Here is a 24,629-nt window from a genome sequence, read left to right on the forward strand (position 1 = left end):
CCGCTTCACATCAGCTCATAAGATCCTTTCACCGTACCGGCATTTTCAGCGTTAAAAACAACCACTCTTTCGATCCTTAACCCCTAATTTTTTTTTGCCCACACATCACCTCCTCACCCCACTTTCTCCCGAAACCTGCTGACGTGCCTATTTTTACGGCCATCCCGAGATGAATCTGTTTTGCAGTGCGAAATTACGCGGTAGCCCCGAAAATGGAGCATTACCGTCACGACGGCGTTGAGAGATCAAAACAATTATCATCGGAGGATCGGCTGTCAAGGGGTTGGGTTTGAGGAAGTGGATGCATCAACTGAAACTGGTATTTATGGTCGATTGTTTTACTAAAAATAAAAAAGAATCACATTTTGCCGGTAATTTTTATGCTTATTTTTCCGATGTTGTTAAACGATAATTTTCCATGTACTGAGTGAAATTTTCTTGCATTTATTGGAGTAATTTAACGGTAATATGAAAGAGAATCGCGTTACGGGCGTTGTAATAAAAGTTGACATGGCATTATTTTATTGATACACCGTCTATTGCTTCTGATTTTGGTATTGAAGGTGTTACGTCAGGCGTTTGTTTTGCTCCTTGCCCTATTTTTTTCTTAAAGATACAGTTTCAGAAAACTTCACCGCCATTTATCGTCGATTTTATTACTCAAAATAAAAAAGAATCACATTTTACCGGTAATTTTTATGCTTATTTTTCCGATGTTGTTAACCAATAATTTTTCAGGTACTGGGTGGAATTTTATTTTGTTCATTTGTAGGAGTAAATTAAAGGTAATAATAAAGAGAATCGCGTTACGGGCCTTATAATAAAATTGATATGGCATTATTTTATTAATATACCGTCTATTGCTCTTGTTTTGGTATTGAAGGTATTATGTCAGACGCTGGTTTTGTCTAATAGTAACTTATAGAGTACAGATGTACCGATAATATAAAAATAGTGAAATGGGATGAAATTTTTAAATGTTTATCAATTGGTCACCATGCGATGCATCTATGTGCCTCTGGACATCTGTTTTGTTAACGTAAAAATAGTCAAACGGGCTGAAATGTTGAAATTGGTTATAACGATTGGTTGCTATGCTATGTGTATATGTGACTAAGTACATCTAATTCAATGAGATAAAAATAGCCAAATAGGGAAAGTGTTTAAATGTGTAACAGGCGCATAACATGCGATGTGAATATGTGTCAATGTGCCCATGGAAAATAGTTTTGATAACTTAAAAATTGTCAAATGGGGCAAAAGTTGGAAATGTGTATTAATTGGTTACCATGTAATGTGTCTATTGCCTAGGGACATCGCTGCTCCCTGCTGAATCCACGAAGGTCCTAAAATCTTCCTACACTCACGACCCTTTACGCGCCCTATTCGATCCCGTTTCCCGCTTCTATTTTCCGACCCTCGTCGAGAGCGATTAATCGCGTCGAATGGCTTAATGGCCGCTCTCGCGAGCGCCGATTATGTCCGACACGCGGCGGAAGGAGAGGTTGACGCACCGTTGCGGTAATAAAAGTTTCGTCACCCGGCCACCGCTGACGATGCCGCCACGGTCGCACACACTCTCTCGCGTCAAGCGAAAAAGAGCAATTCAAGGAACCATCAATTAATCTGCCGCGGTGTGCTCCCTCCCTGCTTTTTTGTGTGCTGCTTCGGAAAATCCTCCACTCTCCCTCCGTGGATTCTTGTGACCCATCCCTTTTGTATTACGCTCCGCAGTGAAATTGATGGATTTGGAATCATGTTGGTTCAATGCTTAAAGCAGTTGCTACATGCCGTTAGGGGTAGAGAGTGAACCGCGAAATTGAAGCACAACTCCCGAACCTTATTATTTATCATTTTCATTTATCCTCATCACATATTCATCTCGCTGAGCTGTAAAAAATGGAATGCTAAAATCACCTTCCCAATATAGCCAATAAATTGCGCATCCGGCCATCTTGGACTTCTTTGCCCTCCTTTTAAACCATTTCCGCCCAGAAAACTTTGGATTGTGATGATATTTAAATGCGTTGCTTCTATGGTCTTACGCCGTGTTTAATAACCCAGTGAAATATTTTGGTGATAAATCAACTTATTTCTTCATAATGACCATAATGGCGATATAGCGTCAATGGATGTGAACGAGGTCAGACTCTAATGTTGCTTTATTTCTAATCCTAAGATTTATCCTTGATAGAAAGGATAAATCTTAGGATTGAGCATATTATTGGTTGAATGATAATTTAAATAGTCTAAAAATTGAAATTCCCTCTTTATCTATGTGATACATGCAATTAAATTACATATAGTGGGCGTCTATAATGATTTTCTGTTTCATACCCGTCTCTTTCAGACCCAGAATTCAAATCCTTAAAGCAATAATGGTCACATGATTTTTAAAAAGTCTGGGTTTTAGCAGTAAGAAATAAATCATTTAAAGCATTATATGTTGTTTTTCCATAAGACAGGGGCTTATTGCATAGTTTTACTGGCAATTTTTAAGTACTGTCTTCGAATATCAAATTTATATACCCACCGCTCGCTACCAGTCGCAGAGCGGTAATTTTTAAGAACCGCGTTGGGTAAGAACACTCAAGTATGATACATCATGAATATATCTGGACCTAGGATGGTATGTAAAGAAAAGGAAAATACGTTATGAGATTTCATGGGACGAAAATTGCTAAAATATGAGACCGAATGAATGTTTTATTCATTAAAAAAAACCTATAGGGTCCGATATATCCCACAAGACCAGTGACGTCATGGTAAAATTAGCAGTGCCTGAACGCACTTTTCTTAGCTTTTTTATGTGTTAAATATTACTGAACTTTTTACTACAAGTCATTATTTGCATTTTATAGCAAAATTTTTTGTTTTGGTAACGAATGTATAAATTAGAAATTTTGATGTAGCAAAATTATCAAAAGAGTTATTTTACTATTATGTCTTTTGCAAACCAGTACCGGAACAGCGTTCCAGCGCATTCCAGCACCGTGACACCACTGCATGTGACTGCTTAAGAGTTAAAGCATCTGCTGTAAAAATTACCCAACAAAAGAGGAAGATGGAGGATCAGGTTGGTGTACTGAATAGAGGACTGACTTTGACTCTGGAGGACTCGGGATTGAACCTCGGTTGTTGCGATCGCTCACCCTCTCTTTTGTGTACAACTTCGGAAAATTCCCCCATGAATTCGTTCCCTATCCCTTTAGCGTTATGCTCTCTAGGTAAATCGATCAGGGAGTCGGGATCAGGTTGGTTCAATGCCTGAAGCACTGGCTCTATGTCTCGAGGACTTTTGAATTGAACATCGGCTGTGGTGCAGATGGTTCAGGGCTCTTCTCATCCTTTCAGAAGTGACGCGGAAGAGAATTTACCACAACGAGTCTGAAAATATGCAGTCCACTAAACAAGGCGACATTTTTGTGATGATGAGAGCAGTAAATAGATGACATCTATAACATTTGGAAAGAGATATGTGAAATCAGTACCAATTTGTCATGTGTAAGTTACAATTTTCCTCTCTTGTAGCTGAGGGCAGAAAAAATCACAAGATCTAGAGGCGAATACTATGGTTGATTGAAAATATTTTCACAATCATAAAATTAAGAATAATTACCCGCATATAATGAGTATAATGAAAAGGTTCAATTTCACTGACGCGAAGTATGAAAGGCAAATACTTAAAACAAAAGGTGAAAAAATAATGCCTTAATTCGCTAAGGAACGTTAACTTACTCTACATTTAGATTTTTATTGCATTAAATGCTTGTAAGCCTTGAACAAATGTGTGCGAACATTTGATGTGCCGGGTCGAAGTTGATCCCATAGGGTTCTTCTGTAGTGCAAAACAAGCTCAGTCCTTCTATTGTTAATCCATATCTAACTAATATTCATTATAATGACATGGTTTTATTTTTTACCGGCGGAACTAAGCCAACGGACTGCCTTAATTCTATCATCATCGAAAAAAAATCATGGCAAGATATGTTTGAGTGCCCTTTCATATGAAGTGAATTTACCAATTCGTCTTCCTTTGGAGGTTAAGTGGTACTGATATTCAAGTCAAGGATCACTATTCAAATGCAAGTAAAAATAAACCAGTTGAATTGGAGTTGACTTATGCTCCGAAATCCTTGAAAAAAAAATGTATTTTTGGAATAAAATTTTCGTTTTCGTACTGATCAGCGGGAAAAAGTGAGCATTGCGTAAAATTTTCATGATACAGAATAAAATATTTAATAATTTGACAAAATTTAATAATACAGAATAAAATTTGCCAAAACATTATTTAAAGAAATGGTACACATTTCTAAAAGGAACAATAAATGTAATAAATGATCAGACATAAAAAATTTAGGCAAAGTTTATTATTGTTTAGTTAATCAAAATTGATAGGTAACTAGGTATTACATTAGTTACCATCAATAAAAATTACAAAAAGCTGTGTTAAATTTATAAGCTTTCCTATTCAATAATCTACAACAGAAATGTTTATTGTAAAAAACATTGCCACTGCCTGATTCGTCTTTTTCAATATTATGCGTTCATTTTCATTCTAAGATAGGGGTGTATAAATATAGCGAAATGATGAAAACAATGCATTTGATATTTATGAAGACCTTCAGTTCAACATGGCGTTCAAATTGCTTCATTATTGAATAAAATAAAATAACTTTGTTTTATTCCACACTTAATTTTAAATAGCACGACCCGGGTTTCAACATGTAGTGTTATCATCGTTTTTGTTTTAATTTCTTCACTCCAGTGCCAATTTTTATCGAGCTATATCAGCAAATATAAATTATATTTATCCATCTAACTGAGGTTGAGACCTAATAATCACCTTTTTTGCCATCTAAATCACCTAGTGCCTTTAGGAAGTACTTAGGTTCCCTGAATCGATCTAATTTTAAATAGCACGACCAGGGTTTCAACACCTAGTGTTATCATCAGAAGATGATATGAAGATGATAACACTAGATGTTGAAACCCGGGTCGTGCTATTTAAAATAAAGTGTGGAATAAACAGTTATTTTATTCAATAATGAAGCAATTCCAAAAAATAACACCTGAGACCGTGCCTTATGCCGTTCAAATATTTAATGTAGATGTAAAGAGAGAAAAAAGTCAATTTTTGGAACAAAATTAATTTAAAGAGAAATGTTTTGCTCATCTTTTGCTTGAATAGTCCTAAACATATGTTTGCATTGATGTTCCCTGCAAGGTAAGGAGGATTATGACGAAAACTCAAACGTTTGAGGGCGTTTTTTGGAATGGGGTTGACATTTAAAACTATTGGCTAAGAGTTCGATCGTGACCCCGAACCATACCCAACTGGGGCGTAAATAAAGAGAAGCCTTTTCCGAACGATACAAAACATGAGCCGATTTGCGCGCTCGCACCGTCAATTTTTTTGCTTCTGCTTTGCTACGACTCCAGATGTGATGCCCGTTGGCGCAGCAGTTTCAGTAATCAATCACAAAAAGTCGCGAATATTTTTTTTGGTATTCTAGGTAGTACTTCACGCCTTCTGGCCCTAGTTTTTCCACCTGACGTGAAGGTACTTACCTTCAACAGTAGTTTGAGCATATGGTAATTTAAACTACGATTTAGGGAACTTAAGTACTTCCTAAAGGCACTAGGTGATTTAGATGGTAAAAAAGGTTAGGATTAGGTCTCAGCCTCAGTTAGATGGATAAATATAATTTATATTTGCTGATGTAGCTCGATAAAAATTGGCACTGGAGTGGAGAAATTAAAACAAAAATTGGATTTGGCGAAAGCATACGACAGTCAAAAAAGTCAACTTATTCCATAAAGGCCGTTTTACACGGGGCACGGAATTGCGCAGGTTAGAGCTGCATTAATTTATAAAATGGCGTGGAATTGCGGGAATGCATGACCGAAATTAGAACAGGGGCTATTTTGCCGTCTCACATCCACGCATTCTCGCATGTGTTCTAGCAATTCACCGCTTTACACGACGCAATTTTGATTGCGCCTTCGCACGTACGTCAGATTGCGCAATTCCATGTACCGTGTAAAACGGCCTTAAGAATTGTCACAGAAATAACCTTTGAATTGGAAATCTCAGGTGGCGTATGGAAAAAATTCGTCCTGGTTAAATGCAGCCTGGTTGCTAGCAGAAGAAAAAAGTGAATGACAATAATCAGACTTCGCAACTCAAATAGTTGAATGTTGGGTAACATATCTGTTGGCTGCTTACCGTCACGGCATAACGATTTATGCGACGAAGAAAAATCATCGCGGTTGGAATGAGGCAGCATTTTTGCATGCGTAAAAAATTAATAAAGAAACTTTTAATCATTCCGTGACCAACAATAGGGTGATCTCCTCCTCCTGGGGCATCTTGGGAAATGTTTTCTTAGTGAATTATACACACATGTAAATTCAGTAATCATCAACGTACCCTCACTCCTTCTGCAAAATACCATTTAGTGAGAAAATGAAATTTTATATGCCACAGAAGACTTATAAGTAAATAGGTTGATTATTTGATTATACAGAGATACCAGCGCGTGACTGTGTACAAAGTCTTTTGCTATATGCAAGTTGTAGAAAAACGTTCGACGCGGAATAGCGACTTAAGGAGCTTTCTGACTGTCTGATTCATCTAACGATCTGATCGTTGGATTATTCTTCCTCATACAATAATCCTCCAAGATCGTTAGAACATTAATGGCTTTGCCTAGTTTCGCTAATAGTAGGGCCCTCTTCGCTTCTATAGCGTTGAGGTGTCTTTCCCTCTCCCGTCACTTCCGCACCTTTCCTCTCCCAGAGTTGTCGTCGGGCTGCTATCGCGGCGGCGCCTCTTTCCTTTTCCCTTCCTTTCCTCCCCCTCCCCGGGTGATCGGGCGTATAAGCCACTGGCTTGGTTCCCGGCCCCGGTGCGTTGTATCCTCCAAGGGTTCGCCCTGAACCCTCATACTCTTTGTCAGATTCACATCAAATTCCGTTCAAGACTGGTCAAAGAAGCTTTCTCGAATGGATATGGCGTCATGTCAATCGCCATGACTGGACATTTCGTCTTGAATACTCATGAATTGCTTCGTGACCATCAAATTCGGCTTGTATTGAACGGTTCTAATTCCTATTGAATCTTAAATGGTGTAGAAACGTTTTGACCAATCAGAGAAGGATTTCGTTTCCATCCCGGCGTTTCATTAGAGATGAGATAAGTATTGACATCATGGCCGCCCTCATTAAATTTTGCGAGAAGCATAGGTGTTTAAATTAAGTGAACTAACGCGTGAAGAAGAAGAGATGTTCGGCACTACTGCAAGTCAATTCATGCTTTTTACAGCGGTAAGAGAGGGTATTCAACGAGGTTCAAGATACATAGAAGAATTACTCTTGAAATATCATCTCAAAACGTCTTGGATATCACTCTGGCGTTCATGACGACTTTTTCCACGTTCCTTTTTCAAGACATCTTGAATAGTGTGAAAGATGCGTAAGAGGGGTTTCTTCTACGACAGTGGCATCGTAAGCAAAACCGTCTCTTGTGCCACAGTTAGAACTTGAGATGCTTTTTCGACCTTGTGTTTTTTCAGTCTGAGATTCATCATGGAGAACAACGGCTTGGTGGTATAACTGATAGTACAGTTCATCAGCAATCGGGAGATCCGGGTTCTAATCCCGACTAGCTAAGTGATGTTTACAAATGATGGATGGCAGATTTAAGATAACCCTATGCCTGGTTAATTTTAAAACATGAGGTTAATCATTTAAAATTATTTAATTGGATTCGTACAAAATTTAATACACTTTCTTTTTTTATCTCGCTTCCTTCTGCACGACACCGATTTATGAAAAATTCAATTTTTAATGTCACGGAAGAATTATAATTCTCTATATTTTCGGTTATATTCGTCGATTGGCGGAACAAGAAATTTTGAAGTAAATCGCAAGGAATAGTGATGTTTATAGTGTTTTACGGCAGATTGAGGATAGCCCTATTTCTTGACAATTCTAAAAAATTAGGTTAATTAATTCAAATTAATTATTTGGATTCGTACAACTTTCAATACAGTTTATTCTTCATCCCACTTCCTTCCGCACGGCAACGATTGATAAGAAAATGAAATTTTAAATGTCATAGAAGAATTATAATTCTCTAGATTTTCGATTACCCTTGTTGATTACGGAACAAAAAATTTTGAATTAAATGGTAAGGCATGGCGATGTTTATAGTGCTGAATGGCAGATTGAGGATAGGCCTATTTTTGGATAGTTCTAAAACATCAGGTTAATTGATTAATATTAATTATTTGGAATCATACAACTTTCATTACAGTTTCTTCTTCGTCCCACTTTCTTCCGCACGACAACGATTTAAAGAAAATGACATTTTAAATGTCACAGAAGAATTGTAATTCCTTAAGTTTTTGGCTATACTCGTTGATAGACGGAACAAGAAATTTTGAAGTAAATCACAAGGCATGGTGATGTTTACAGTGCTTTATGGCCCTATTTCTGGATAGTTCTATAACATCAGGTTAATCAATTAAAATTGATTATTTGGATTCTTATGGATTTTAATTCAATTTATTATTTCTTTCTCGCTTACTATTAGTCAATGGTTAGCTAGCGGAGGGAAACACAGACCCATTTATGAAGGACTCCTTCAACAAAGGCTTGATGTTTGGGTACTTTGCAATATAATCGAAACCCTTAACGATCCTGCTTGCAATAATGGAATGCCACTTTTATTTCCTTCGCAAACCGGAGAGCTTATTGGGTATTAACGGAATTTACGGCTTCATATTCCGGGAGATTTTAAAACCTTCACATTTCGGGCATCAAATCACCCCATTGAGTGGCATCGATACACGGACGAAATTATGGGCCTGTCAGCTGCTTGATTTCGGCCATCATGTTGCGGTTTAAACCGGGTTAACGATAGTGTAGAAACAGCTTTTGAGACGTCCAATACTATCTTCATGGAACTGCCCAAAAATATTTGAGATTTGAAGCGCATCATTTTCCACAGTTACATATATAGAAATTTGATTTTGTGGATATTTTGGTGTTGGGTTTGATTGCAAATGAAGGTAGTTCAATTGTTTATCCATTGATCATAAGCCTGGACAATTTTTCACCAAGTCATAAAAGACGTTTTTCTGTATCGAATTTCTTTTTCCTTGAAACCCCATAAAAGGACATATATCGCGAAATAGAATTTTGGGTCCATATTAAGGAGTCAAAAGATCAAAGTTATTAAATGTGGGTCACATAAAATAAAATAGACAACCATTTTTAATGTGTTCCCCAAATTTCATCGCAATCGCGTAATTTTAGTGCTTCCAAAAAGAATTATAAAATAAAACACGATTAATGGGGCAGTTAACATAATAATAACTAAAGCTAAACTTTCTCAATTTTTTGCATATAAAATCTACATATATATACGTCATGAACACTTAGATCATAGAAATTGTGCTATTTTTTAACTTATCTCAAAATGAATTTCTGCATTCCTGCATTCATTAATTTTTATGGTAAGTTATTTTATCTCCTACCAAAAGACGTACATTTAAAACTGCTAATTATTCTTTGCTTTAGTACTTAGCCCAATTTGATGTAAGAATGCAGGTATTCGAATCGATGAGAGGAAATTCCAATATTTATATATTCGTTAGGTTTGCTTGGTCGTTACATAGTCAAATATTGTGGGATACCGTGCCTCATGAGATTGTCATTCCTACCTTCAGAAATGAAATTCAAGCATACCTTGATAAATCTCCTCCTTGAAAAAAATAATGGCTTAAGAAAAATAAAAATAAAAATAAAAATCTCTAAGGTCATACTTGCAGAGCGACTCTTTTTTGTCAACCTCTAGTTTATATATTGTTCATGATAGAGCGTAAGTTTTCTAAAAAATGTGTTTTTTTTTTTAATCTCCCGAGCACGTAGAAAAATCACTAAATATAAGTGTAGCGATATCGACGAGGCAAGCGATATTATTTATGCGAGAAAACACCGACATCTCACGCAATTACTTTTTGAAAAAATAATTTTCTCGCTCGCAAACCTAGGCACATTCAACGATTTTATACGGCCAGATCGATCGCCTGTAAAATGAAAAAATAAAAAATGATTTACCCTCAGAAAGAATCACATCATGCCCCATCTCGCCGCCGTAGTTAAAAAAAGAAACTGTTAAATATATATCTACAGTCCCCTCACATTGAAAGCCAAGCTTTCGACCCTATACCCTCATACCACCACCACTCGATGACAACCCGCAGAAATTCGCGTAAAAACTTTTACGGCTTAATTACTGCTGATGGATGTCGGCTGGAATGGGCTGACGGGGGTGGCTTGGAAAAAGGGGGTGAAATTTTGTAGTTAGGGGTGGAGAGGACGACCCTCTGACGGCGTCTACCGCTGAAGGAGGCGGAGGATGCGAATTTGGGGGAATCTCGGCTTTGAATGCTATTCCTGGGCTCGATAGGATGTTTGGCGGTTTCCCATCAATACGTAAACGGCTATTTCGTAACCGACATTTCGTAACCAACATTTCGCAATTGGACAGTTCGTAACTGTGACATCTCGTAACCGTGACAATTGGTAACTAAACAATTTGTAACTGACTCTTTAGTTAATGCGACATTTGATTTGAAGGTTTTTCTCGAGAACATAAACGGCTCTTTAGTAACCGACGTTGGTAAACGGACAGTTTGTTACCACGACATAACGTAACCGCGACAATTGATAACCAGATAACTCGTAACTGACTATTTCGTAAAAGGGTTGGTATTAAGACGTTCCGTAACCTGAAAGGATGAAATCAACTCATGGAGGGCATGAGGAATATTAATACTCTAACTACCAATAATGTTATCCATTCTCTGAGCACATTTGCGATGATTTTTCAAGTTTATGCTTGTCTGAAATGTTTATTTCTGATCTTTTGAATCCGTTGAAGACGAATATGAGGTTAGTTTTGCTTAATGAATTGAATAATAAACCTAAGTAACCCCTAAATTACAAATGCTATACTCCTGAGATTTTATCGAGTAATTTTTTATTTTTTTCTCTGTGACTCAAGCTCCGACTCGGGGCTCGTCCTCAGGGGAGCTGAATCTCGTTTTACCATATCTTAAGACGCGATAGCCTGATGAAGTCAATCGTTTAGGGACGAGTGGGTAGTAAGAACGGAGAAGGAAGATGTCGAATGATATATGTGGTACAGGTAAAGAAGGAAGTGAAAGAGAAGAAATACGTAGGTGTGAAAAGATTACCCGACAAGAGAATTGGAGAGCTGCGTCAAACCAACCTTAAGATTGCTGAACAGTGATGATGACGAAGAATGATCGCAGCATTTCCCGGCGTATCAAATTGTGGAAGGTTATTTGGGCATTCCACCGGGTCAGGTTCTCCAACTCCATTTCGGCCGACGCGACGTTTAGATGAACGAGTTGTCCATCGTCATCAGGGCATGATGACAATGGACAACCTTTTCATCGAAACGTCGCGTCGGCCGAGATAGAGTTGGAGAACCTGACTCTATGAAATACCCGAATATCCTTCCACGAGTGATGATGATGGTGCTGTCTTAGGAAATAACTTGTTTTTTTAAATCTTTTTTCATTTTTCTGCTGAATCTTGAGATGAGTTTAGTCACATTTTTCACCGGGAAAGCACCGAATTAAATTTGACAACTTTAGATGTTAATCTTCCCTCTGTAATATAACTGCTTCTGTTGTCACATTATCATCATCTGGCACCTCATTTATTTTCAAATGAATTTCTACCGGTGCTGAAACCCTTATCTTATCTCAGATTTCACCTCTTTCGTAGCAACAAAAACTAAATAAAAAGATTTTAAAAACATACTTTTTCCAAGCATGACATAATCATCATCACTGGTCAACAATTCTGAGATCGGTTTGACGTAGCTCTCCACTCAATTCTCCTATCAGTTACTTGTATGACACCTGCCAATATCATCTCTTTCATATCCTTCTTTACCTGTTTCATACATTTCATTCGAGGTCTTCCTTTCCTATTCTAACTAGCCACTCATCCCTAAACGATTGTCTTTATAAGGCTATTTTGTATCTTGATATCGTAAAACGAGATTCAGCTGCCCTTAGAAGAGCCCCGAGTCGGAGCTTGAAACGTTGCTCAATATGGATAGTTTAATCCGGTGGGAATCCCGAGAAGAGTTTACCCGCATCTTAAGTTGTTCTTTCAAATGCCAGTGGAATAATATAATGGTGAAGCTTAATCAATTATTTTTCGAAATAAAGAAATAAAACTTTGTAAGGTTCAGTATTATTTTAATATTGGCTCGACCCGGGTTTCGTAGCGTGGTTACATCGTCAGGTAACCACGTTAAGAAACCCGGGTCATGCCCATCTAAAAATAATAGTGAACCTTACAAAGTTTTATTTCTTTATTTCCAATATGGAGAGGATTCACCAAGTAAAGCCTGAAGTTATCAGTTACAAATAGTTTTCGCTAACATGCTGTAGATTTACTTCGGTTCTCTTTCCTACTAGGGGGTATTCAAGTGCCGAGGAGGTGGTAATACGAGAAGGGGGGAGGAGTGAAGGCACAGTCTCTAGACTCCTTGGAAAAACCTCAATTTATGAAGGTCGTCAAAACGGCGCTTGGGAGGAGCCTCTGCTTGTGCGTGTCAAATGCAGAAAGCCGGTCTCTCTCTCTCTCTGTAGAGGTCCAAAAAGTCTTCAACCACCCTTCCACGAAAAAAAGTGGAAAACGTAGCGAAAAGGAATAGATTTTCCACCGTTTAGCTGCCCCCACACCCTTGATCTCTCTCCTACACCCTCTTCCCGAAAGCCTGACCCCCACCTTACTTGCCGTGCCTAAGAGGAAAACGTAGCGGCGAGAGGAATTCTCCGTCGCGAGATTGAATCTGTAGCCGGCATGGAAAAGACCTCCATTCCCTGCGACCGTCCGAAAAAAATATATAAACCTTACAAAATAAAAAAAATAAGATTGAGCGCACACACGTATATATAAAACCCGAAAAACGGATGATTAAAAAAGTTTCGCCGATGTTTGCATTGGGAAATCAAAGCGATGGGGATACGCGGTTTCCTTCATCTTTTCCTCGATTTCTCATTTCGTTCGGTCTTTACCGGGGGAAAAAAGGATGAGAACGAAATAGGGCAAAGAGTGAGCGGCGAACTCGGGCTAATCACACGTGTGTCAATTTCTTTTTAGCTGGTGCCCTCGTGCGGGCAGTAATGTTCGATGTTCAACCGGATCAACTATGAATTGAATGTCAAGTGAAACTTGCCCTCGTGTACACACTAAGATGAATGTATGGAATCTAACTAAAAGACTCAGGCGCTGCTGCCAGTTTGAATTTTCACATGCTTTCTATGCAATATGCAACTTTCGTTGGTGGATTTCCTGACGTTTCTCGTATATGAATTGAGCTTTCATCTTGGGTTTACACACACTAGATATTTACTCATGGTTTAATTTGGTATTCCTTACTCATGACGCAAAATTTGATGAAAAATGAAGGCCGTACACATTTGATTATTATATATTGAATATGCGAATATTTTCATTAAAAAATGTTTTACGCATAAATCGATATTTATACCTCAGTGAAAGGAAAATAAGAGAATAAAATTGATGTTTTGCTGTAATTAGGGGTGCTACAAATCTTATATTTGGCAAGTTAAATAAGTTAAACGCACATTAAATGTATTCTGGTTAGAATTCATTCACAGTTTTTTTTACCGTTGATTGCTATTCGTGGAATTATTGGACATCAAGCCTGTATATGGAAAAAAGTTACAGGTTGAAGAATTTTTGGGTGTTAGTTACAGATATTTCATAGTATCAATAAAAAATTGATCATTTTAGAATCAAAAGGCCTATTAATTTTGAAAGATAGCAATGAAAGAAATTACGATCAAATTTCACGCAATAAAATCGTGAAGGTTAATTAACTAGTTATTGTTTAACATGCCATAGCTTTACTTCGGTTCTCTGGTCCTAGTTTATCCATTATGATGCGTGGAAGCCCTTAAAAATTAGCAATAAAATAAAAAAATTAGTGGAACGTAATGAATATCATCACAGATCTCAGCTTAATAACTCCCCTTTTTCATATCCTATATTTAATATATTGCCGCCCAATTACTTTATGCCAATGGGCGCTATATCATTAGGGTACCTGATACTTGGTTACAGGTGCATTTGAAATAACACGGGTGCCAGATGATGATGATGTGACATCGGCATCGGTTATATACCAGTGAGAAGATGAGCACCTGAAGATGTTCTTTCGAGTGGCTGTTGAAAATTGACTATTTTTCCCTCAATGTGAAGAATTTGTGAAAAATGGAGACAGGATGTGGCGTTTTTGTCCAATGAAATTCCGGATTAGTAACACAACTACACACGGAGGATGGTAAACGACGCTGCACATGTGATCTCCAGTAGCGCTTGAATGCAGTCAAAAGCTGTTTGAAGAACGGAAAAAAAACTCGTCTTAGCGAGGACAAGTAAGGCTGTCTTTCAGCACGCCTACTCTTTGACGGCTCATGCATCACTTGAGTGGTAATTTGCAGAATTGTTTGGCGGTGTGGGTCGCGGAACGGGGGGGAACTCAAAACGGGTCTGTAGTGTGACGCAGAAAGTTAAGGCCTATGGAACGACGCGAGTGTAAAAACATTTCAGCCGAGAATATATCCGACTCGAGAACAGAAGCACTCTGCCCAGGACGTTTTTCTTTTGTTTTCTCGTTTTTTTATTAGTCAAACGCACCGCGACCTAGCTATTTTCACCCTATCTTTTCCTTCCTTGTTTTATAATTCCAAAACTTGGAGTTGAGGTGCATTAAGAAATATCTGTTGCTGACCTATTTATTTACGTCTCAGACTACAATATTACATGCTTGAATTTATTTTAAATTCCAACTTGTAACTAAGGTGAATATTTTTACGGCTCGTTCTCTTTATTTCACCTAAATTTAAAAGCTGCCAATGTAAGTTACGCAACTAAACTTCTCGGTGCGGGTAAACTCTCAGTCAAGCTGTTTGCTGTTTTATTATTTCGTATTTGTATGAAATGCCATAAAATGAAAACTCACCGGATATTTCCTGAAAAAATTCATACCTCAAATTCTTCTACATATGTTTGCAGCGACAGATGAAATTTTCCGGTGTCGAACTTTTGATCAGAATCAAAGTAAAATTTTTGGTAAAACATAGCATGTTCACCATTATTACATTAATAATTGAAATGATAGTTTGCGGATCAAAAAATTGTAGGGGTAGCGTTTGAAGCTACGATTGCACTGGAGAAGAAAACTATTTTAAGACGTTATTTCTGGGTTCCTATTTATTGAAATAAATATTAAATTCGTACAACACCCATCTTTGGCTACGAATTACTGTTAAAGATTCCTGAAAGACCTTTGGTACCTCACTCAATTCCTAAAAAAAAAACTCATAATATTGAAAACCCCTTTTGGTAAACCATATCATAAAGATACTGACTACTTCGTCAGAATTAAAACAATTCCCTGTAAATGGGTAGCTCTTTAAATTTGAAAAATTATGTTTATTCTATTTAATTTTCACATAATCCCTGATTTAAAAAATGTGAGCAGAATTATCTAGGCTTAAATATGACAAGTGAATGAATATTTTGTGTGCTATATTTACCGATATGCATTTTGAAAATTTCTCTCCAATTTCGGCAGAAAATTCATCATCAAATTTAGTAGTAATTGTGAGGACTACTCAACCTGAAGATGGTGTACGCAAAAATGTATTGCAATACCAATTAGCCTCTAAATAATTCGCCGTGTGCTAAAGAAAGTGTTTTTAATCATCGTGGTAACCTCGTTTCGAGTCGAAACTTCGCCTTAGCATTAAATGAAACCATATTTCCTATTTTTAACTAGAATAAATGTGTATGTTGCTGACTTATTGAATATCATCTCGTAGTACAGTATTTTATGCTAGATATTTTTAAATTTCCAGGCCTGCTCCAATACTGAAATTAACGTAAGTGATTCGATTTTCGTGGTAGTCTTGCAACATGCAGACAATTCATGAGTATGTTTCATGAAACCATTTGTTCTACCTTTCAATTGAAATAACTAGGTGATCTAATTGTATTCCACTTCTGCATAAATTTGCAATGAATTCAGCATTTTCCACACTACAATATTATTTAGCATTTAATATAGAACGGACTTTAAAAAAATGCTCATCCAATCCACTGAAAAGTCCCAGTTAAGTGTCATCGTCGACTTTTGCACGTTCCATGCTGCTGTTATAAGTTTCTCGCGTCCTCTTGTCTGGAGAGAAAGTTGCCCATTTCAGAATGAGTTTTAACTTCAACTTCCTCTTCGAAGAGCATTTCGTTATAAACCCAAGAGGTAGGAAAAAATAATGTAACGCAATAAGTGAGCCACGAAAACACATTCCTTCTATTCCCACTGAAAAATTCATCTCTCTTTTAACGATTTCTTCCTTCTCATTAGAGGCCAGCAAAGGAAAGCATATATTCGAGGAGAATTTCTCGGAATCTCACGTAGACGCACTCCTACACAGCGCCCTCCAACAAGCATCTCATTCCACATCTCAACCCTCCTTCCACTGTGGGCAGGCACGTAGCCAGGAGGGGTCTTTGGGGCCTTCCGACCCCCACCGATAATTTTACCCTTGTAACGACTGCCCATCATGCTTCACTCATTGGCTGTGTGGTAAAGGTAAATTGTACTTGATAATGACCTAACAATCGAAACGCGTCGTACTCTCAATAAACCTGTGGAAAAATGCCATCTCTCTCATCTTTCAGTACCTACTTAAAGTGATTTTAATTATCACGGTAGCCCTGTACCAATTCGAAAATTGGAGGCTTACATTAGAATAAAGAATTTTTTTCTACCTTTCGCTCAAATTTTACCACACATCAACATTACATTGACTCTATGTTGAAGAAAGTGATTTTAATTATCCTGATAGCCTTGTACCATGTTGAAACTTCAGGTTTATATTTGAGGAAAAACAGTTTTGCTACATTATATTTGGAATCTTTACATGCTAAAATTTTAGCACAATTAAACATTACAATAACTTGTTATAACACGTTATAAAGGATGTGGTTTTAATGAACATGTTACCCTTGTAAAACGCCAATCCTCGGGTCAAATTTAAATTTGAAATTTGTGATTATTTTCGGATGAGTCAGTGAGTAGGCAACTAACTAGGCTAAAGCCAATGTCTCAATAGGTGTCCAATTCCAAATCTTTGTTAATACCTATTTAATGTACTATTTGTATTATGAGGAATTAATATTATCATTATTATTACTAAGGAAACAAATGACCTAAGGAGACGAGGCCATAATAAATTCAGCCGTGTCGGTAAAAGCTGACCTTGACAAAAATATTTCAGTATTTTGTGACTAATATTCATACCTTATTTGATGAAGCCTACGCTTTTCTGATGCCTGGGGGTTGACGAATACCAACCAACCCCTCCCCGAAGCAAGCTTTTGGATACGTGACTGACTGTGGGCCGTGCCCGTAAAATTCCACCCGTCTTCTGCCATTCGGGAAACACTTCTCGGCCACTGAAGCCCGGTGAAGCCTAACCACTCATAGCTCACGCAGACAATCCCTTGTCCTGTGTCGTCTTCTCTTCAGCAGTCCATGAGTGTCCGGTACCCTTGGTCGGACCCCTCAGTGGACTGTCCCTTCCCATCCTTCGGGATTCCTCTCATGTCGAATGAGTGCTCATTAAAATGTCCTTCAGTGTCCCACACTCGTGAAGATAAAACATTCAATCGGTTCCCTTATTCTTTAGGCCATTCGTTGGCAAACCTCTAGCTGTATCCTGCCCCCGAAACTATAAAACAATCATGTGCTGAGTATTCGAATGGTCAAGATGATGAAAATGTTCATAGAGAATGTGTATATTACTTGCGTATCTTTCAATAATCAGGCTGTGCAACAAATTGCGACGAAAAAAATTGTAGGTATTCTTTTGAGTACTTCGATGTCATAAGTGCGAAAATGGTGTCCTGTCTTCATTGCGTCTTAGTCGTTGAACTCTCCAGTCGAGCCTTCATGGTACGAGAACTTCCGTAGAGCGATGCCTCTACCCGCTTTAGAAAGATATTCATATCCTCTTCAGACCCGAAAGTGTATTTCCGGCAGAAAATTTGCGTTTGCCTCATTTTTCCATCAAAATAGAGTTGAAAAATATTAATCCACTTAAAAAAATTGCAATCATAGTGATAGTAACCCCTTGTATCACCTATAATACGTAAAAATAATACAACAATTACAAGGAAAGGGTTTTGTTTAGAAATGAAAAAATGTATACAGGCAGATTATGGAGGATCTGTTGGATTATTGAAATAATATCAATAATAGTAGTAAAATAGTACAAATAAATGGCATCCACCTTTTTATGCCACTCATTATATGGTAACGCCAAAACTGTAATCTTTCGTCATCAACAACGATTGGAATTCAAGAGAGAAATGGAAAACAGCTAAGCATGATCAAGCGCAGAATGTATAGCATACGATACAAGCGGCGCTCAGCGCTTGGATACACTTTTAGATCAGGAAATGATAAAGAACCAGGACTGAAGAGGATATGAAATGTGCGTACCGAGCGGGGGGCAGCGCCCCCCCCCCTAGAAACGAAAATAAATTTAGTTCAAAACGAAGGTTTTGAAAAAAAATTATTTTAAAGAAAAATTAAATTGGTCTAAGATATGGAAATAAAATAAAAATCATCATTTTTGTTCCAACAAATAATTTTATAAACTAATAAAAAGCTGACATAATTTTCTAAAAATTTTGGTTTCCTTAGCCTTTTCTATGTTACAACTTGAATTACTACGGCTTCCTACAGTTTTGATCTTGGGTACACCCATGGGACATGATTAAATATGGTATATATTTCAGTAGGGGCTTTCGTATCATTGCGATAGGCGTGATTTTAAGGTACAAATACTAGCTGGCAGCGATAGAAATGCGTCTGGAATATACAAAAGGAGAAGAGCCACTCAATAGCAAGTGTTTTAAATTACGAAAACAAGATTTGAATGATTTACCATGATGATGAGGAGGCTAAACTTTTCATGAGAAATGGAAAAAATAAATTCTTCCAATTAACAACCGTCAGAATTAATGGTGGCCATGTCGCAAGAAATTTTTCTCCCCGCGATTGTGATGAAGGACTTTTGAACAAAACCCGTGGTTTTACTTTCACCTATAATGATTAAGGCCGGACCGCAACACGAATTCGTCAGCCTCTCAGCACTTTCATTAATTCTTTCCCCCTGCCGGGCACCGGAGGAGGATGGGATTGGCTAAGGGTGTTGGTTATTGGTCTTTTATCCAGAAGGAGAGCGCCTGGCGAACGAGAAGTGCCCTCCATTAGCGAAGATGGGACCTCTCCCGCGTGGTTTAAGGGCAAAAGGGGGAGAAAGGAGTTTTACTGAAGTGGCTTGAATGGACAAGAGACCAAGGGAGATTCCGTAGGCGACTTGCGTGGGCAGAGAACGAATCAAGAATCAATAACAATGATACCTTGATTAAACATTAAAATGTATTATATGTATAAAGCAATGCTATATTATAGAATGTATATATTCAGGGTCATTCTGCGCAATAGGGTCATTTGCGTTTTTTTTTATTCAGACTTAGGGTCCCTCGCGTATCCCGCGTACCCCCATTTTTGGGCCGACTTGTGAGGAAAAAAAAACTTCCTAACACTTTTAGGGTGCGGTCGAATATAGGAACGTGTGATTCGTTGCTAAATCGATAAAATTACGTTTCCATGATTAATAAGATTAATAATGTTGCCATAATTGGAGGGATCATTCGAGCTGTCATTGGTATCCACTTAAGCCCAGCGTGGCGTTACAATCGTTGTTAGCGGCCGTAGGTTCTGGTTGGCTGAAGGATGGTACCAGAGATGGTTTCAGCGACGGAAAAAGGGACGTGCCGAGTGAAGGGAAAAAGGATGGGATTTTCATCCCTTGAGCTATCGCGGAAAATGATCGCGTGAAATGGTCATTTTTCTGCCATCATTGGGGTGATAATTGAAGCTGTCCCTCGGAAGGGATGGAAAAAATTATCATGTGATTCAGACTTAGGGTCATTCCATGCAATAGGGTCATTTGCGTTTTTTTTATTCAGATTTAGGTCCCCTCGTGTTTCCCCTGCACCCCCATTTTTGGGCCTGCTCGTGAGGTAGGAAAAAATTCCGCTCTTTGGGTGCGGTCTAATATAGAAACACGTGATTCTTGCTTAATCGATAAATTTACGTTTCCATGATTAATAAGATTAATAATGTTGCCATAATTGTAGGGATCATTGGAGCTATCCCTCGAAAGGGATGGAAAAACTATCGTGTGATTCAGACTTAGGGTCATTCCGTGCAATAGGGTCATTTGCGTTTTTTTCAGGCTTAGGGTCCCTCGTGTATCCCGCGTACCCCCATTTTTGGGCCTGCTCGTGAGGGAAAAAAAACCTCCTACCGCTTTTTGGGTGCGGACTAATATAGGAACTTGTGATTCATTGCTAAATCGATAAATTTACGTTTCCATAATTAATAAGGTTAAATAATGTTAGAAATGTAATTCCTGCGAAGGTTTCCTAGTTTCTATACTGAACTCTGGATAAATAAACGATAAGAATTGGAGGGAAAATGGAGCACGGCTTACGTTAAAATTTGGAGGATTCGTGTAAGCCGCGCACCCCTCATTTTTTTCACCGGCGCTTCCGGAAAAATGGTGTGCGGCTTCTACGGGTTAATATGGCATATAGGTACATTTAACATAGGCATGATTTCGTGGAAATGGTGAGGTGCACGTTGCACATAAATTTCAAAGTTCAAATTACTAGTAACGAAAAACATAGACGCATAAAAAGAAACACTCACATGAAAAATTAAACTCGGAGCTTTCGATGATGTGCCCTCTTTCTCAACTCAAGGTAAAAATCATTTTTTCCCTTGACAAAACGAAGACAAAAAGGTCATTTTTCCATCAGTCGAGAAAGAGAACACAACTTCGAAAGCTCCGAGTTTTTTTCCTCTCGAGCCGGCCCAAAAATTGGGAGCGCGGGATACTCCAGGCACCCTAAGCCTGAACAAAAAAAACGCATATGACCCTATTGCGCGGAATGACCCTAAGTCTGAATCACACGATAATTTTTTCCATCCCTTCCGAGGATAGCTCAAATGGTCGCTTCAATGATGTCAAGAAATAATGAAAGCTTCACGCGATCATTTTCCGCGACAGATCCAGGGATGGAAATCCCATCCTTTTTCCCTACACTCGGCACGTCCCTTATTCCGTCGCTGAAACCATCTCTGGCACAATCCCTCAGCCAAACAGAACTAACGGCTGCTAACAACGATTGTAACGCCACGCTTGGCTTTTAATTGAATGAAAATTTTAAATACGGAAAGTGACAGAATAAGCTATGGAAAAAGGGACGGTGGAATTCAAAAAATGACAGGTGTAGCGGGCACTCTTTTGCCCCTGAAAACCTATTGCTTGAGCTATCATTCTGTGGGACGGAAAATTTGATCGGGTGGCTCAGGTTTAAGGTCATTTGCGCCATGAGGAAGGGTAGGAAAACGAAGAATCAAGAGAAACTCGGCGTCGGGATTAGCCTATTTTTAACGAAAGGCTCCATGGATACCGTGGTTTAGCTTCCTTTTCAACGGTCATCATCCCATTCCTATCCCTACCCTGGAGGCATCGTTGGGTTCCTATCGCGGCGGCCCCTCCATCCTTTTTCCTTCCCTTTTCAATCCCCTCCCCGGAAGCGCGGGCGTATCAGTTGTAGTACTGGGTCCCGGCTAAGGTGATTGTAACCTTCAAAGAATTGAATTGAGAAAGAAGAGAATTGGGTTCTCATTCTCTGTTCAAAAAGCACTAAAACAGTGATCAAGAAGTCTCTGAATCATTTGTGTCAACGCCGGGATTCGAATTCAGGTCCAGCGGGTGTGAAGTCAACACTTAAGCCAATGCACCAACCTGTTATTAGTATGTTAGACTCTATGTCTGCAATGGTATTGAATGGGTGATGTATTCTTGAGTTAGAATCGATGATCAACTGGAAAGGCAGTGTAGTTTAAGTACCTATCTCGAGCAGTGGCACAGCGAGGGGGGGGGGTTTTGGGGGATAAAACCTCCCCCAGAGCTCACAGAAATTTTTAAGTTAAATCTATTTTACTTAATTGGATTAATATTGATTATTGAATAGTGTGTGGATTAATAACATATCCTCAGAAGGCCGTAAAAATCACCATTTTGAACCATTTATCTTAATTTTTTTCCGGTGGAAGGCCTCCGCACCTCCCGCTAACCCTGGCAGGTATGCAATACCCCAAGCACCCCCGTATTAGTTGCGCCTGAAAACCCCCCCTAGCCTTAATTCCTAGCTGCGCCCCTGATCTCGAGGACCTACGATTATTGATTGACGGCCAAGAGCTACACAAATATTTTCCCAGGGTATCTGCCCATGAAGTAAGAGGGGTTTTGTTGCTTCTGTTTATCGGTAATATGGAAAGGTATTTCCCGCGGTTGTGGAGGGTCTGTATCAGGAGAGCTGGTTCCTGCTTGTTTTTCATATCGATTAGCGTCCACTATTCCTATTATTGTATTCCTATTGCTATGGAGTGCTTAGCTTTCGAAAGGGTCCGGAGTGGATCTCGGGTGTATCCTTGGAAGGTTCTCAGCAACGTACGTAGTGAGGTCTGAAGCCACCCTCAGGTGTGCTCAATTCATACGCCTGTCACTTTGGCTGGGGTGAGCGTTAACCTCACCTTTCAAAACGCAACCTTTCTGAATGAATCACAGGGTATGCGCATTTATCTGAAATATTAAGTATCAGTTTTCTCCATTTCGATGGAACGCTAAATATGAATTGACAAATATCACTTTTATACTTAAAAATGTAGTTAAAAATACAATTTTTAGTGTTTTCATTCACCAGTAAAAATAAACTGTCAGCATCTACTGGAAAACTTAACCGTCAGTTTGTTATGTATAGACAATTAGTAAGAATGAGTCCAACCGATTCAGACGTTATTTAGTGAATGATTGGAAATATTAAAATAGAAGATAGTTGCTATTTTCCACAGAGTTTAGATGCGTACGACGTGTTTCAGCTCACATGTGTCTAGTACCAGATAATGGCTCTGTGAGCCGAGCCTCGTCGTAGGCATTTAAATAACTGTGGACAAGTACAACTTTTTTTATTTCAACTTGTTAGAAATGAATCTCATTCACTAATTAATTTTGGTAAATTCATTTATATATAAGTGCGTGTCGCATAATATACGTGGTATTGCCACAGCAGAATGAAGTTTTGCTGTTCAGTAGCGACAGCGTGGCGCCTAGATTAAATAAATTAACTTCGTGTAACACAAATCATTGATGTCATGGAAAATTATCTGAGACCTTTAATTCTGCACGTTAAGTCATTTATCGTTCAAAATATGGAATACTGGATAATTAGTTATTCAATTTCTTAATTGTAAATTAACATTTTTGTGCCGTTCCACGGGTCTAAAATTTTTAATCATGTTTGTTGTAATTGTTTGATCGCTCGGTTCGACAAACATTTATCATTAATTCAATACTGTAACTTCAATCCTATTTCGTTTTTAATCTTGTTACATTAGAGAAATTACAATGAAGTGAAAGAGCAATAAAGCATGGGATAGATGAGACGTTGATGCGCATAGTGCAATTTCACAAGCACTTAGCTAACGAGCTGAAACTATTTCATAAAAGAGGTCCTTTATTTGACGCCTTATCAGTGATTTAAAACGTTTCGCAGATAATAAAATATATTAATTAAAATTCTGGCCTTAGTCCAACTTCACGTTGCCACAAGTATTCATAACAGAAGCACTTATATGTTTATTACTGCTGGAATTTCTTCTTGAGGCTGGTAAAAAATCTACCTTTAAATTATGAATTAAGAGAGCTATGTCATTATGTGCATTGAATTCGCGTAGCGTATGGTAAACTCGTTTGAACAAGTATTTTGAATTATCAAATGGATCTCTGCTCCGATTTCCGAAAAATGGTTGGATTGTCAGGTTATTGGCGAAAATACCGACGTTGTATTCTAGTGAAACTTTGACTGTCGTAGATTCTGCAACTTTATGTGAAAGAGTATCCTTTTCCTTGGCAAAGGCTAGAGGTGCTTGTAAAAGAAACATATATACATTAAAAAGAAAAATGTTGTGTGAGGTATACTAAAAAAATTAAGGAAAGGCTAACGCTTAGCTGTATTTTGGATAAATGAATAAATATAAGTATTCCTTTGCAAACTATGTGCACTCATTTAATCTATAGAAACTACTGCGCCAAAGTTTACGTTGGCGTTGATTTGGTTGGTGAAATTTTGACTGGCATCTTTGAAGTATATGCTTTCCCTCGGCCAAGGTTTAGATTTAAGGTAGGAGAAATTGAACTCAATCAAGCCTTAGTTGAATCTAATTATGTTTATACGTCGGAACTTAGTTGGGAAAGCTTAAACGTTTGACCTCTTTTTATTTGTTTGCCGCTAATTTCAATGAATTTAAAATACACTGTGGAAACATTGAA

The sequence above is a fragment of the Ischnura elegans genome, chromosome 12 (genome assembly GCF_921293095.1).
Source record: "Ischnura elegans chromosome 12, ioIscEleg1.1, whole genome shotgun sequence".
Taxonomy (NCBI): domain Eukaryota; kingdom Metazoa; phylum Arthropoda; class Insecta; order Odonata; family Coenagrionidae; genus Ischnura; species Ischnura elegans.